Here is a 13,642-nt window from a genome sequence, read left to right as displayed (position 1 = left end):
AGGGAGAATCTTTATGGAAAAAGTGACATTGAGAGGAACTTGAAAGAGAGACAGCATTTTGACAAATAAACCTTGGTTGTCCACATTTGAGAATGATGCCCTTTAATGCTGACAAGATGTTCTAAATTTTGAGTTAGTTTACTGCCTGGTGTAGAATGGTAGGGAGTATGTAGATCCTTTCTTTGAAGGGTCCTCAAGTGACAGTTTCTATAGATTATCTCTTTTGGGTGGATCACTTTCTTTCAGTTTTTTGCCTTGGAGGTTATAAAGTTGGCTGCCAGTGTTCTGGAAGTCAAATGGGGGAAGGGAGTTCTGGGTATTACCATGTCATATATAAAGTTTTAGTTAGTTTCTCTGTTTTATTTATGGCACCTCTGCCCTTAGCAGCATCTGATGGATGACCCAAGACCAGAGTTCTCTAGGTTTAACTTCCCTAAACGGTAATCTCTGCCAGCTGGTAATCTCTTTCCAGCTTCCAGACTTTTGTCTAGCTCTTCTGTTCTCTTTGCCTTTGTGTGCTGTCTTCCTTCACTGTTTGCTGTGGTCTGAATGTTTGTGTCTCCCCCCCCCCCCCAATTTATATGTTGAAATCATAATGCCCAATATGATGGTATTTGGAGGTGGGCTTTTGGGAGATGGTTAGGTCATGAGGGTAGAGCTTTCATGAATGGGATTTGTGCTTTTACAAAAGATACCCCACAGAGCTCCCTAGCCCCTTCAGCCATGCAAGGACACAAAGAGAGGTCTGCAAGAGGATGAGGACCTTCACCTGACCAGACTGGCACCCTGATCTCAGGAGTTCCATTCTCCATAACTGTGAGAAATAAAGTTGTGTTGCTTAGAAGCTACTCAGTGTGATACATTATTACAGCAGCCCAAATGGACTAAAACACTGCCATTCACAAGAGAGTTGGAATAAACTTGGGTTTAATCTGTCATGTGTAATAGTAATGCAATTTCTAAAATGTGTCCAAGTATAACAATAGTAAGTATTAGAAGATGATAGATTAATAAAGTATATATTCTAACTTCCTCCTATAATAACATACTTCTCCAAAGGAAATATTTTATAAACTTGGACAGCATTTTGAGCTTCAATCATTTTACAGTTGGTTTAGCGTCACTCATTAGTTCTTATACATGCCTTCAGGCATCCCTTTTCTCTCTTAAGTCTATTTGCATCAGATAATCACTAAATTAATGAAAGCATATTTACATGAAACTGTTTTTAGAGAATAGGCTTTGGATCTACAGCTATTAGAAACAAAAGGCACAAGGACAAAAAGAGCTACATTTAATTAACACTAAATTGTGACATCAACTGACAACAAATAATTAAATTGGGAATTTAGGCTGGTGCTATAGACCGAAGTATAATCATTGTGTGCCTGAGGGTGTGACTTAGAATGATGGCATAAGGTAATATAGGTGGTAGGATGGTCCAAGAGTGACTTATCAAGAGTCTAAGTTAATGGCTGCTTTAAGGAAATAATTGAAGACTCTGTGTCTTTTCTTTTTTTCTCCTCATTTCCTTTCCTATCTTACCAAATACTTTATTTAAACTACAGATTTAAGGGGCGCCTGAGTGGTTCAGTTGGTTACGCATCCAACTTTGGCTCAGGTCATGATCTCACAGTTCGTGAGTTTCAGCCCTATGTTGGGCTCTGTGCTGACAGCTCAGAGCCTGGAGCCTGCTTCCGATTCTGTGTCTCCCTCTCTCTCTGCCCCTCCCCACTCATGCTCTGTCTCTCTGTCTTAAAAATAAATAAAACATTTAAAAAAATTTTATAAAAAAATAAAAAAATAAACTACAGATTTAATTTCTTCAAATCTTCATAATTAAACCTTATGACAATAAGAACAAGCTAAGGCTTTCATAAAATTTTTCTTACTTCTGTTAGCTTGTAGTCCCAAACTCCAGCTAGTATAGATTCATTCATCCCTCTGTCAATTCATTCATTCATTCATTCACTCATTCAAGAAATAATGAGCATCACTTTTTAAAGCACCAATTCTGTTTGGCATTTTAGAAGATACTGGTGGACACAATGGTGAGCAAAAGAAAATGCAACCAATCCGTGTTGTCAGTCAAGGAGAGGAGACAGATGTTAATTAACTAAACCCAAGAATCAAATAAGCTTAGGTAAGTATCCTGAGGAACAAAAAACAAGTTTTGTTGGCAGGTGTATAATGGAAGAGTCTTACCTGCAGTGGAGAGCCAAGGAAAACTGGAAGGAAATGACAGTTGGGCTGAGATTTTAAGAATGCCAGCTTCACTAAGCTAAAGGGGTAGTGGTGTGATGAGAAGAGTATTTACCAGCACAGTAAGAGGGAAGAGTACAAGGCATCTGAGAGAGAATTCAAGCCCAGTGTGGGCAGGGCTTAAAGAGCACCATGACGGGGCTGGGGAAGTAAAATGATGAGATCATAGAATAATGAGAAGCCTGCAATACTAGGAGTGGGAATGAAGGAGTAATGTGAAAGGAAATTTTTCTTCAAATAGCAGTACTTGCACAGGAGATATTAAAATTGACTTTTATGTTTCGTCACAGGTATTGTAAGCAGGTAAAGCTGATAAAGGACCATGAATTTGAGTGACACCCACTCCCCACTACCCCAGGACATAAGACCCTTACTGGATCTAACTGAAGACTCTTTTCTGATTAATGATGAACAAAGAATGGGTCTACTTGTTTTAACCAATTATGTAAAGACCTATTGACTCATTTTATCCAATCCACAGTGCTAGCTTTTGATGCCTAATTAGTAGGAACACTGTGTGTTCTTTCTGGTACTTTTGAGTGCCTGGCCCCAGCCAGGATTTCTTGTTTCCTTGCCCGGCAAGAAAATATTTGGTTTTTAAGTTTTTAGCTTAAGTGTTTTTTGTTTGTTTTGACAGTAAGATGTGGAGGAGATGGGCCATATCATATTTGAATCAGATAAAAAATCCTCGGGGCTCCTGGGTGGCTCAGACTGTTCAGTGTCTGACTTCAGCTCACGTTATGATCTCAAGGTTCATGAGTTTGAGCCCTCCATCAGGCTCTGTGCTGACAGCTTGGAGCCTGAAGCCTGCTTTGGATTCTGTGTCTCTCTCTGTCTGCCCCTCCCCCACTAGCACTCTGTCTCTCTCAAAAATAAACATTAAAAAAAGTTTTAAAAAATCCTCTCTGGTTGCAGTTTGGAGGATGGGTTGCAGAATGAATCAGTGGATTCCTTGAGCCAAATTAGACGGTTGCAGTAGTCCAGGTCAGAGGCAGCAACAGCCTGCTCTAGAATGGTGGCCGTGGAGACAGTAATGGGTAGATGTGACAAATACGCGGGAGACAAACCTGCAAGACTTGGGGATGGATTAGATATGGGGGTGGCAAGAAGGGTCATAGATGACTTCTAGTCTTGAAGGGATGGTGATGTCAGTCACTAAGATAGGGAACACTGAAAGATGTCCAGATTGGAGGGTGAAAAGAGAAGGTGTAGTTCAATATTGCTGTTTATCAACATCCATATTATTTGCATGGGAATCAGAAGCTTTTTAAAGAAAGAATCCTGAAGAGCGCCTGGGTGGCTCAGTCAGGTGAGCATCTGACTCTTGATTTTGGTCTGGGTCATGATCTCATGATACATGGGTTCAGGCCCTGTGTCAGGCTCTGCGCTGACAGAGTAGAGCCTGCTTGGGATCCTTTCTCCCTTTCTTTCTGCTCCTCCCCAGCTTGCTCTCTCTCTCTCTCAATCTCTCTCTCTCTCTCTCAAAAATAAATAAATAAACATTAAAAAAGAAAGAAAGAAAGAAAGAAAGAAAGAATCCTGAACATCATGTATATTGTGGTTCAGAGTCATTAGACCTACAGTTTTTCCTATGTAATACTTTTGATTTATTTGTTATATATCTCTCTAGATTTCCCTTGGGCAATCCTATTGGTGTTTTCCACTAATAACAACCATAGTCATTTCAAATCATATCTTAAAGGAAGTTATATATAGAGGCATTGTGTGGTTTTGTTATGGATCATTTATGTAGAGTGGAGCACATACTGAGAGTTCAATTCAAAAAATAAAACAAAGGGGCACCTGGGTGGCTCAGTCGGTTAAGCAGCCGACTTCGGCTCAGGTCATGATCTCGCGGTCCGTGAGTTCGAGCCCGGCATCGGGCTCTGTGCTGACAGCTCAGAGCCTGGAGCCTGTTTCGGATTCTGTGTCTCCCTCTCTCTGACCCTCCCCCATTCATCCTCTGTCTCTCTCTGTCTCAAAAATAAATAAACGTTAAAAAAAATTAAAAAAAAATAATACAAAAAAAGCAAAGGCTTTCTTAACATTAGTGCATTGTAATGTGTGAATATTGGTTTGGATGGATGTAATTGTAGAAATCAAATATGGGCATGGGGAAATATTACCTATTGCTCACTTGGCATTGATTCGTAGTGACAGCAGGTTTAGATAAAATCTGTGATCAATAGACTGTTACAACTAAATGGTTTCTCTCATTTCCAAGAGAGGAGAAGAAACCCGGATTGTTTTTCTAAAATTTTCTTTTCTTACAAAAGCGTTATGCTTTCAATGTAGAAAATATGGAAAATAAAAGTTTCTATTCTAAAGTCTTCCCCCCCAACCCCGCCAGATAGATGTCAGTTAAGAGGTTTAGAACAAGTCTCCCCAAAATGTTCCACTTTAGCATGTGGACAATTTTGAGCAGAAAGCATTTGAGACCCTGGAGCCTTAAGAGAAACTTTTGCCCCTCTCTTAGCTACCTTGAAGAATCTAAATTGGGGGTCTTACCCAGAGTTAGAGTTATTACCAGAGATAATCGGAGTGACCTATCTGTATGGCAGGGCAAACATCCAATTACCAAATTTCTACTCTTCTTTTTGCCCTGTGTATTGCACTCTTGCCCTTTGCAACCGCAGACACCTAACCCGTTCCTTAGGTCATGATGGCATATGTATCTTGTTCTACTTTTTTGTCTTTAAATCTCTCTTGAATATGGGGTTCCCATGCATATGAGATTAAATTTGAGTTTTTTCCTGTTAATCTGTCTCATACCAATTTAATTATAGAGTAGCTGGAACAGCCTTTGAAGACTAGAAGAAAATCCCTGCCCCCTCCCCATCACATCAGTGAGGCTTTTGGGTTTTCTTTCTTTCTTTCTTTTTCTTTTCTTTTTTCTTTTCTTTTCTTTTCTTTTCTTTTCTTTTCTTTTCTTTTCTTTTCTTTTCTTTTCTTTCCTTTCCTTTCCTTTCCTTTCTTTTCTTTTTTTTAAAGGTACACAGGGAGTGGGAAATAGAAAGGATCTAAACAGAATCTCTCAATCCTGTTTGTGACCCACAATTTTAATTGTTTCAAAATTTTAGTTCCCAACTCGATTATCCTTAACACCACACTATGACTGGATGAGAAGCAAAATAATGTGCTTACATCTGTTATTCCCCCTCTGATGGAATTGACTGTTAAGGAGCTAATGTTGGTCATACTTTTGGTAAATCTCTAGTGTTCACTTTTAAGGTATTGATGTAGTTCTTTTTAAAAAATAACTTGTTCTTGTTTGGTATTATTTATTACCTTATCTCTTTAAATTTATTTATTTATTATCTCTTTAAGTTTATTGATTTAAGTCTATTTATTGTATTTATGTTCTTCTTATGTCTTTCCCAATATTGCCACTTTAACTATATTGTAGAGGCCGGTTTTAGGCAACGGGCTTGAGCAATGGAAACCTGAATAAAGTAAAAGGGCCCACAGTGATCTGAATACAAACAGGCTCATCAAGTGACCCACCTCAAAGTATCCGTAGGCCCTAGCTGATCAATGAGCTGCTTACAACTAGGCACAGGTACTGGGATACCTGGGTGGCTCAGTTGGTTAAGTGTCTGACTTTGGATCAGGTCACGATCTCATGGTCTATGAGTTCGAGCCCCATGTTGGGTTCTGTGCTGACAGCTTAGAACCTGGAGCCTGTTTCAGCCTGCCTGTGTCTCCCTCTCTCTGCCCATCCCTCACTTGTGCTCTCTCTTTCTCAAAAATAGACATTAAAAAAAAATAAAACAAAACAAAACTGGGTACAGGTACCAAAACAGGAAAATTCCATATGTTCCCATACTTCCTTATTCCTGGCTTTAACCAAAGTTCTCCACCACTGCCTCCTGGCAGACAGTCTTTTGCTGTACTGCCTGCTGCTCCCTTCCAGTGTATTCCATAGACTTGTGTCTCCTTTGTTCTGCCTTGGTGAATTCTTTCACCCCACCCCGAGCTGCTGGCCTCCACCCTTCCACCCAATCGGGGTGCCTCAATATGTTGGTTGATGTCCTTAGCTGTCTCAATATTCTGGCCTTTGAGCTGAAAGGGAGCAGAATAGGACACCCCAAAATACACTTTCTGGCATAAGGATTATTTTGAGAAACTGAGGCTGTATGCTTGGTTCCTGGTGATGAGGGAGCATGGGTCAAGCTGAGAGCAAAGCACAGGCTAACAGCAACCGCCCCCTCCCCCTCCAAGGTGGGATATGTGTGATATTCCTCGGACACTCTTGGCTACCCAAGAACAGGGGAAAGGAAAGAAAACAAATTGTTGACTGACGGAGATCACAGTCATCCAAGACAGGAGTCTCCTTCAGTTTACAGATAACTTAGGAAACTGCAAGAAAAAGGCAATCTTATCCATAGACTAATCTACAGAAATCTATAGACTCCATTTCCTGGAGCCCTAATATCACCCTCATCAAGATAGATGTAAGGAAGTTTAAGTGCTTGCCATGGTGATGTGGGAAACAAAGGCAAATGAAAAATTAAATTCCCATACTGTCTACAGCCCATTGACAAATCCTTGAAACGGTCAGAGTGACCTTCCTCTAGGAGTTCAGCTGCCTCAGTGATGACACCTTGCCAGGGGCAAAAGGAAATCTTGCCTTAACATTATCCTGACCCTCCCCAGGATCCTGTGAGTCTCCTTAACACATAAAAATTCCTTTGTAAACCTCCTTCATCTTTAACCCCCAAGTATATGTTGGCAATTATACTCCAAGTATATGGCCTCTGATACACCTCTGAAGGGTCTCAAGACTGAGGTTTTATTGAATAGTAATAAATGGCATTTTCCTAACAACACCTAGCACCTCAAGGTCCTGGAAACCTTGCTTCCAAAATTCCTTAGAGGCTTACGCTGTCCCTCTCACCCTCCCACCCTGAAGGTATATAATCAGTCACTCTTCACAACCCCAGTGTAGCTCTTTTTGCCCATGGGTTCTGTCCCTGTGCTTTAATAAAATCCCACCTTTTTTGCACCAAAGATGTCTTCAAGAATTCTTTCCCACCCGTGGGTTCGGAACCCCCACCAGCATCCCAAAACCCCACCACTAGGACCTCTTTTGAAAGCATAAGCAGCACTATAGTGTATTAGTTACATTATTAACTTAGTTCCAAGTTCTGTTTTGTTCCCGACTTAATTATGTTTTTTATGTTAATTAAGCCCTGTTAACATTGTCCTTTGACTCTACCCCTTGGTTGCACATTGATTATAAGAATCTGTTGGGAAACAGATGATAACATTGGTCTTAAAATGATCTAACCTACCAGGTCCTGGCGGTATTTAACAATCTGGAAGAATGCATACCTCCAGATTGTTTCAAAGACCACAGGCTGCACCCCAGCGCCCACAAGGTTTCAAGACACATTCTTCACCCTCTTCCTATGTATTTACCTCCTTCCCCAAACATATAAGTGATCCCTAGGCTCATCAGGGCAAGGCAGCTTTAGGAATGATCCCCGCCTTCTCATTGGGGTGCCCTTCTAACACTAAAGTTTTCTTAGCTTCAAAACCAATGTGTCAGACACGGGCTTAATGCACACCGGGTGCACACACAGGTTTGGGTTTGCTAACAACATTGCAGACAACAGAAGAGTCTCTGAAAACAGAGCAGAAGTTACTCTCTTGCAAGGGAAATTTACGTTAGAAAGAGAGCCTATATCAGGAGGAGCACTGTTACCAGAGATAACACGGGTAACTACCAAGAGACTCACCTGTGTCGCAGGGCAAATTTTCTTTACCAAATATTTCCTTGTCTCATCTTCCTGTGATCTGCCTTCTTACCCCCTCTCCTTTTCCTTAGCTCAGGATGGTATATACAGCTCAACTGCCTGGCTGTCTTTTTGGAGTCTCACATCTTTGTGGGGCTCCTGTACATAATTACAATGGCTTTTCTACCATTAACTTGACTGACTATAGTGTTTCATCTGTGACTGGTTCTAACTATCTGAAGCTGATAAAGGACGTGCAGATTGAGAGACCACCCTCTCACCCCACCCCATCCCACCCCTGCCCCGCCCTTCCTGCTTGCAATAACTAGACCTGATTGAGGACTCTCTTGACTGATAAACAAAGGAGCTTGTTTTAACCAATTATATTGAAGGGGAGCAGAATATGCCATTCCAAAATACTCTTCTTTGACATAAGGATTATTTTGAGCTGATTATTTTTAAGAAACAGCAGACATAGGAATATTCCTGAAAACAGAGTAGAAGTTGACTTTTTGTGAGGGAAATTTACATTTATAAGGGAAATGTCCATTTGTAAGGGTGTCTCCTTCTCAGTACCAGGAAGAGAAGGATACTAAATCTTTAGAAACTCTTACCAATGAGAAGGCAGAGACTTAAAAGTCTATATAACAACCATACACTTGTTTACTGTGCTTTTCCTGATAACCTCCCATTACTGGCCTCCCCCTTCCACCCAACATCTTCTTTAGTCTTTAGATGAAGAAGGCATTAAAGGTGATGGCTTGGGCCATTACAGAGAGTTACTCAGTTTTCCTAAGTCTCTTCCATGAATACAGGAGGCATACATGCTATTAAACTTGTTTGTTTTTCTTCTGTTAATCTTTTTTTTACAAGGGGTGGGGGCGGTCTCAGCCAAGAACTCAGAAGGGTAGAGTTCCTTCTATCCTTTATTATTTTGCTTCCCCTACAGTTTACAAACTAAAAGATTTTTTCAATTCTTTTTTAAAATATACATATAATTTGGTTTTTTTTTTAATGTTTATTTTTGAAAGAGAGAGATAGAGCATGCAAGAGCAGGGGAGGGGCAGAGAGAGAGGGAGACAGGATCCAAAGCAGGCTCTGAGCTGACAAACAGACAGCTGGATGCAGGTCTTGGACTCAAGAACCGTGAGATCATGACCTGAGCTGAAGTTGGAGGCCGGACTGAGCCACCCAGGTGCTCTTCTTTTCAATTCTTAATTAGCTTAACCACCATAAACTGTCCTCCCTCTCCCCTTCCTAGCATTTAAAACCGCTGGCCTTTTCCCCTCCTAATGGAATATAGTGAGTTTCTTCTAAGACATGGATTCCTTTGTCTGGCTGAGTTTGACACATCTTCCTAAACTTGCCTTTCTGGGCCTCCTCACTGCTCTCTGCCCCAGGCTGCAATCACACTTCTCCACCTAGTTCACAACTACATTCCTTTTACCCTACCATTTCTTCTTGTTTCCTCATCTACCTCTTATTTTTATTAGTTTTCCTATTTTTGCTTCTTTAATTTTCCCAGGGTTGATTGGTTACTAGTTCACTTTTTTAGAAGAACTGAAAGCTCTTTTTCCAATTATCAAAGAAAATTTTGGGGGGCATCTGAGTGTCTCTGTTAAGCGTCTCACTCTTGAGTTCAGCTCAGGTCATGATCTCACAGTTGTGAGATCGAGCTCTGTGTCCTGCTCTGTGCTAAGCCTGCTTGGGATTCTCTCTCTCCCTCTCAAAATAAATACACAACAACAACAAAAGGAACATTTTTCTTTTTTTAATCTTCCAAGAAAACTTTTGTATAAGCATCTTCTAAAGAAAATGGGCACCAGAGAAGGAAATGCCTATTTTCCTAAACTCTTTCATTTAGGACCTTGAAGCACCATTTTTGTGCACCTGTAGTGCTTAGCTCATTGTGGCTATTTATGTATTCATCCATTTACTTTCCCATAATAATTACATGAGCTGGCTTATGAAGAACCTTTACATCCCATGTACAGATGATTTTGCTCAGCATCTAAAATTACTACTCCTAGAATATATATCATATATAGGCAAACATGTTGATTCAATTATACTGAGTTCTCTTATTCAATAAAAATTTTTTAATTCTATCTTCAGATTTAAGTTAGGTCTGTCTTGCTGATGCCTGAACATTAGAAATGTAATGGCTAGCTTTGGCTCAGGGTCTTCTGCTGTGTCATCATATGCTTCTATTTTGCTAAAACATGCTGTAACTGAGCTAACATGAGTTCATGCCTTGGTGAGTTACAGGTAGAGACTGCACCAAGTGTCATCATACAAAGGAAACTTTATTTGCAACAAATAAATAGATCATGGGAAAACCTTTCAAAGCTGGGACTCCTTAAGGGGGAGTGAGTGGGTTCCTTTTATTTAGGGTTCGGATAAATATTCAGAAAGTGTAGTCTTGTCATTTCATGTAATGGTAGGCATAAGGTTGCACAGGCATACTTAGAAAACATGCCTATACATGCATCCTATGTTATGTTAAAAAAACTTGTGTTATTTTTGTGTTCCCTCCCCCAGGTGAAGATTTTAACATTATAATGAGGTAGAGGTAACGGTTGGATACTCCATTATCCGTTTGCCCAGGTGTGAGTTGGTGGTGGTGGAGCTCAAACTGGTGTAGGCCTCTGGATCTCTTCCTGTTTTTGCCTCTAAAAGATGAGGTTAACATTCCTATGAAGAAGGGGGGTGATTAGGGGTCTTGCTGGTGACAGTTTTAACCTCATTAGCCCTATGGGGCACCAGTTTCAAAGCTACCAAGCTGTTAGGTACTTGAATGTTGTCCCTCTCCCCCAATACTATCAAAATTGCCTATTAATAAAACACAGCTGACTTTATTGTAGTAAGGAAAATTACTACCTTGAGGGAGTCTTAGTAGTGTCTTGAAAGAAGAGAGGAAAGTTGAGAAGTTGTCCTATTGAGGAGCAAGAATTCATATCCCTTTCAAGGTCCTTCTAGCTGGACTAAAGAATCAAATTGACATAAAACAGATTGAAGAAAACAAAATTTAATAGCATATATATTAGGAATCCACACACACATGGACAGTCAGACATATACAAAGACAGTCAGGCTATATATATATATATATATATATATATATATAATCCTGAAAGAAAGAGAGGTGGTAGGGATCTGGGCTTCAGAGGATAGAAATACAATTTAGAGGAAGATGAAAGGGAATAAATGTTTGGTAAACAAATGTTTGCTGGGCCACTCAGAAACAATGGGACAAAGAGGACTTTGATCAAAGTCACCTTGCTAGGCTCCTCACTGTCTATTAAATGTAGTTTATATCATAATGCAGTTATCCATGGTAATAGCTCTCTTCCTGGAGCAGGTTCTCTAAAATCTTTTAGGCAGTTGGGGGGAGGGGGTGGGAGCAGGTAAAGAGCTTTTCCTGAATCCTTAGGGTTTTTATCATCTTTTAAGTCAGAATAATCTTTATGCTAATGTGGCCCATCTTGGGGTGGCCTGTCCTTGGCCCTTATGGTCCCTAAACACCCTTCTAGTGAGTGGCTGACATAGAAGTCAAACCTCCATCTGGCTGACTCTACCAGCTCCCATCGTCAACCACAGAATAATATGGTGAATTTTGTCTTAACCATGGTGGGTAATTTCATGTGAAAATTTTGTAAGGTTCAAATTGAAAACTGCTGGTGCCTCTGGGACCTTCCTGAGAGTTACTGCCATACTCTTCAATGGATTCTCTTTTCTTTGCCTGTTGGACTGAGTTAGAGTCCCGTTTATTTCTACATGAAATGCTTTTGTAAGAGCAAAAAGTCTTCTCCAACGTCTACAGATTTTCTAAAGTTCTTGGGTTATCTATGAAATTTAGGGTCTTTAAGTTCTCCTCAGGGTCTTTCCATTCTACCTTTTCCATCCTTTTGTTTTGCATCAGAGGTTCTCACAAATATATAAACCAATTGTTATAGATCTGGGAACTCTAAAGTTTATGTTCCTAAAACTATACTAATAAATTCTTCTGTAAATGTTTTTCCATCTTGTTTAGGCTTTGGGAAGTCTTTGACAAGGGCTCATCACTTAAAATGATATAAGGCCATCTAATCAACTATGAGGGATTTTCCTGTGGGAGGATTAATTTTAGGAGGTAATTGAGCTTTGGGCATTATACTGTCTGGCCAGAAAAAAGGGGATGTAGGTCAGAAGGAGAGATAGAAACAGAATGATATGTAGGAGCATAGAACCGGTGATGAAGAATAGATAAAAATCTTTCACTTCAAGGTGAGATTTGAGGTGTCTTGAAGAGAGCTAGTTTTAGGTTCTTCAAATTTTTATTTTGCTTTGGCTAAGCAATCTCTTAATAAAGCAATTCTGGAATATGAATTTCTTTGGCATGCTTCCTCAGACCACTAAAAACATGCAGACCATGGGCACTTAGTATTTTGTTCTTGTTTTGTTCTATGATGTTTATTCAGTGAGCAATTTTATTGATCTCTAAAGCTTACCAAAGTGGCCACTATAAATTCTATATTGGTGAAATTATATTACTTAAGCAGAAGAATTTGAGATGTAGCATAAATGCACCTGAGGAGTCCAGCCCAGAATAGATGACATAGATTTAGACTGAGTCTAATCCATGAGCATCTGGGAACAGTCAAAATTGCTGCTCATGTATTTTGTGAATTAGATCCCTAGTCCAATAGCCATGCTGTCTCCAACTGTGATATAATAGAAAATATGTATTGGTCTCTGCCCCCAGTTCCTGGCACAGAGCTCCTGAGACCTTTGTGATTTCCTAAGTGATAAGAACACTAGGAATATCTCTTGTTTTAATATTAGTCTCTGTCTTCTGTCACTGACACAGAGCTCCTAAAATGTCTGTAATTTCCTGGGGATAGGAATGTGTTTCGTTCTAATGACGTGACTGGGCGGACTCCTGAATAGCTCCTGAATGAGGGATGGTCATCACAAAGACCAAGCCGTAATTAGAAGCTTGGAATTTTCAGTCTCATTCCCCCCATTCCTTTGAGAAGGAAATAAGGCTGAAAATGGAGTTCATGACTGATAATGCCTACATGATGAAGCATCCATAAAATCCCAAAAGTATGGGGTTTGAAGAACTTCCAGCTGATAAACACATCAACTCCTGCAGGAGACACCGCAAGCCACAGGGTCAAAAGCTCTTGGACTTAGGACCCTCCCAGAGATTGCCCTATGTATCTCTTCATCGAGCTCTTCATCTGTATCTTTTATCATATCCTTTAATAAACTGGTAAACATACAGTTGGGGTCAAGAATTTCTGTCCTCTGCAAGGGTTCTTCTCCCTGAACCAAGAATCAAATTGACATAAGACAGATTAGCAGGAGAAAATCAAATTTAATAGTGTACATAAGGGAAATCTACACAGGTGTGAAAATTCCAAAGATAAGCAAAATGAGGTATATACATCATTCTGAACTAAAGGGTCTGGGACTTCAGAGGAAAGGAATGTAATTAATAGGGCAATAAGAAAAGCAGATGTTTGGTAATTAGATGTTTGCCCTGCCATACAGATGGGTCACTCAGATAAAATTTATCTCTGCTAGTAACTCTTATTCTGAAAAAGACCCCAATTTAGATCCTTCTATATAGTTAAGGGAGAAGCAAAATTTCTTTT

At 40.0% G+C, this 13,642-nt stretch overlaps 1 long non-coding RNA gene across 1 annotated transcript; it reads left to right on the top strand.

Annotated features, from left to right (window-relative positions):
• Positions 1-673: 673 nt before the first annotated feature.
• On the top strand, positions 674-3,119 carry LOC113601541 (uncharacterized). The gene is made up of 3 exons (XR_003422832.2): positions 674-816; positions 2,031-2,143; positions 2,553-3,119. It is a non-coding gene; the product is annotated as an uncharacterized LOC113601541 (long non-coding RNA).
• The last annotated feature ends 10,523 nt before the right edge of the window (positions 3,120-13,642 follow it).

Source organism: Acinonyx jubatus, chromosome B3, assembly GCF_027475565.1.
Source record: "Acinonyx jubatus isolate Ajub_Pintada_27869175 chromosome B3, VMU_Ajub_asm_v1.0, whole genome shotgun sequence".
In the NCBI taxonomy this organism is placed as follows: domain Eukaryota; kingdom Metazoa; phylum Chordata; class Mammalia; order Carnivora; family Felidae; genus Acinonyx; species Acinonyx jubatus.
This window is presented reverse-complemented; position numbering and strand designations above follow the sequence as displayed.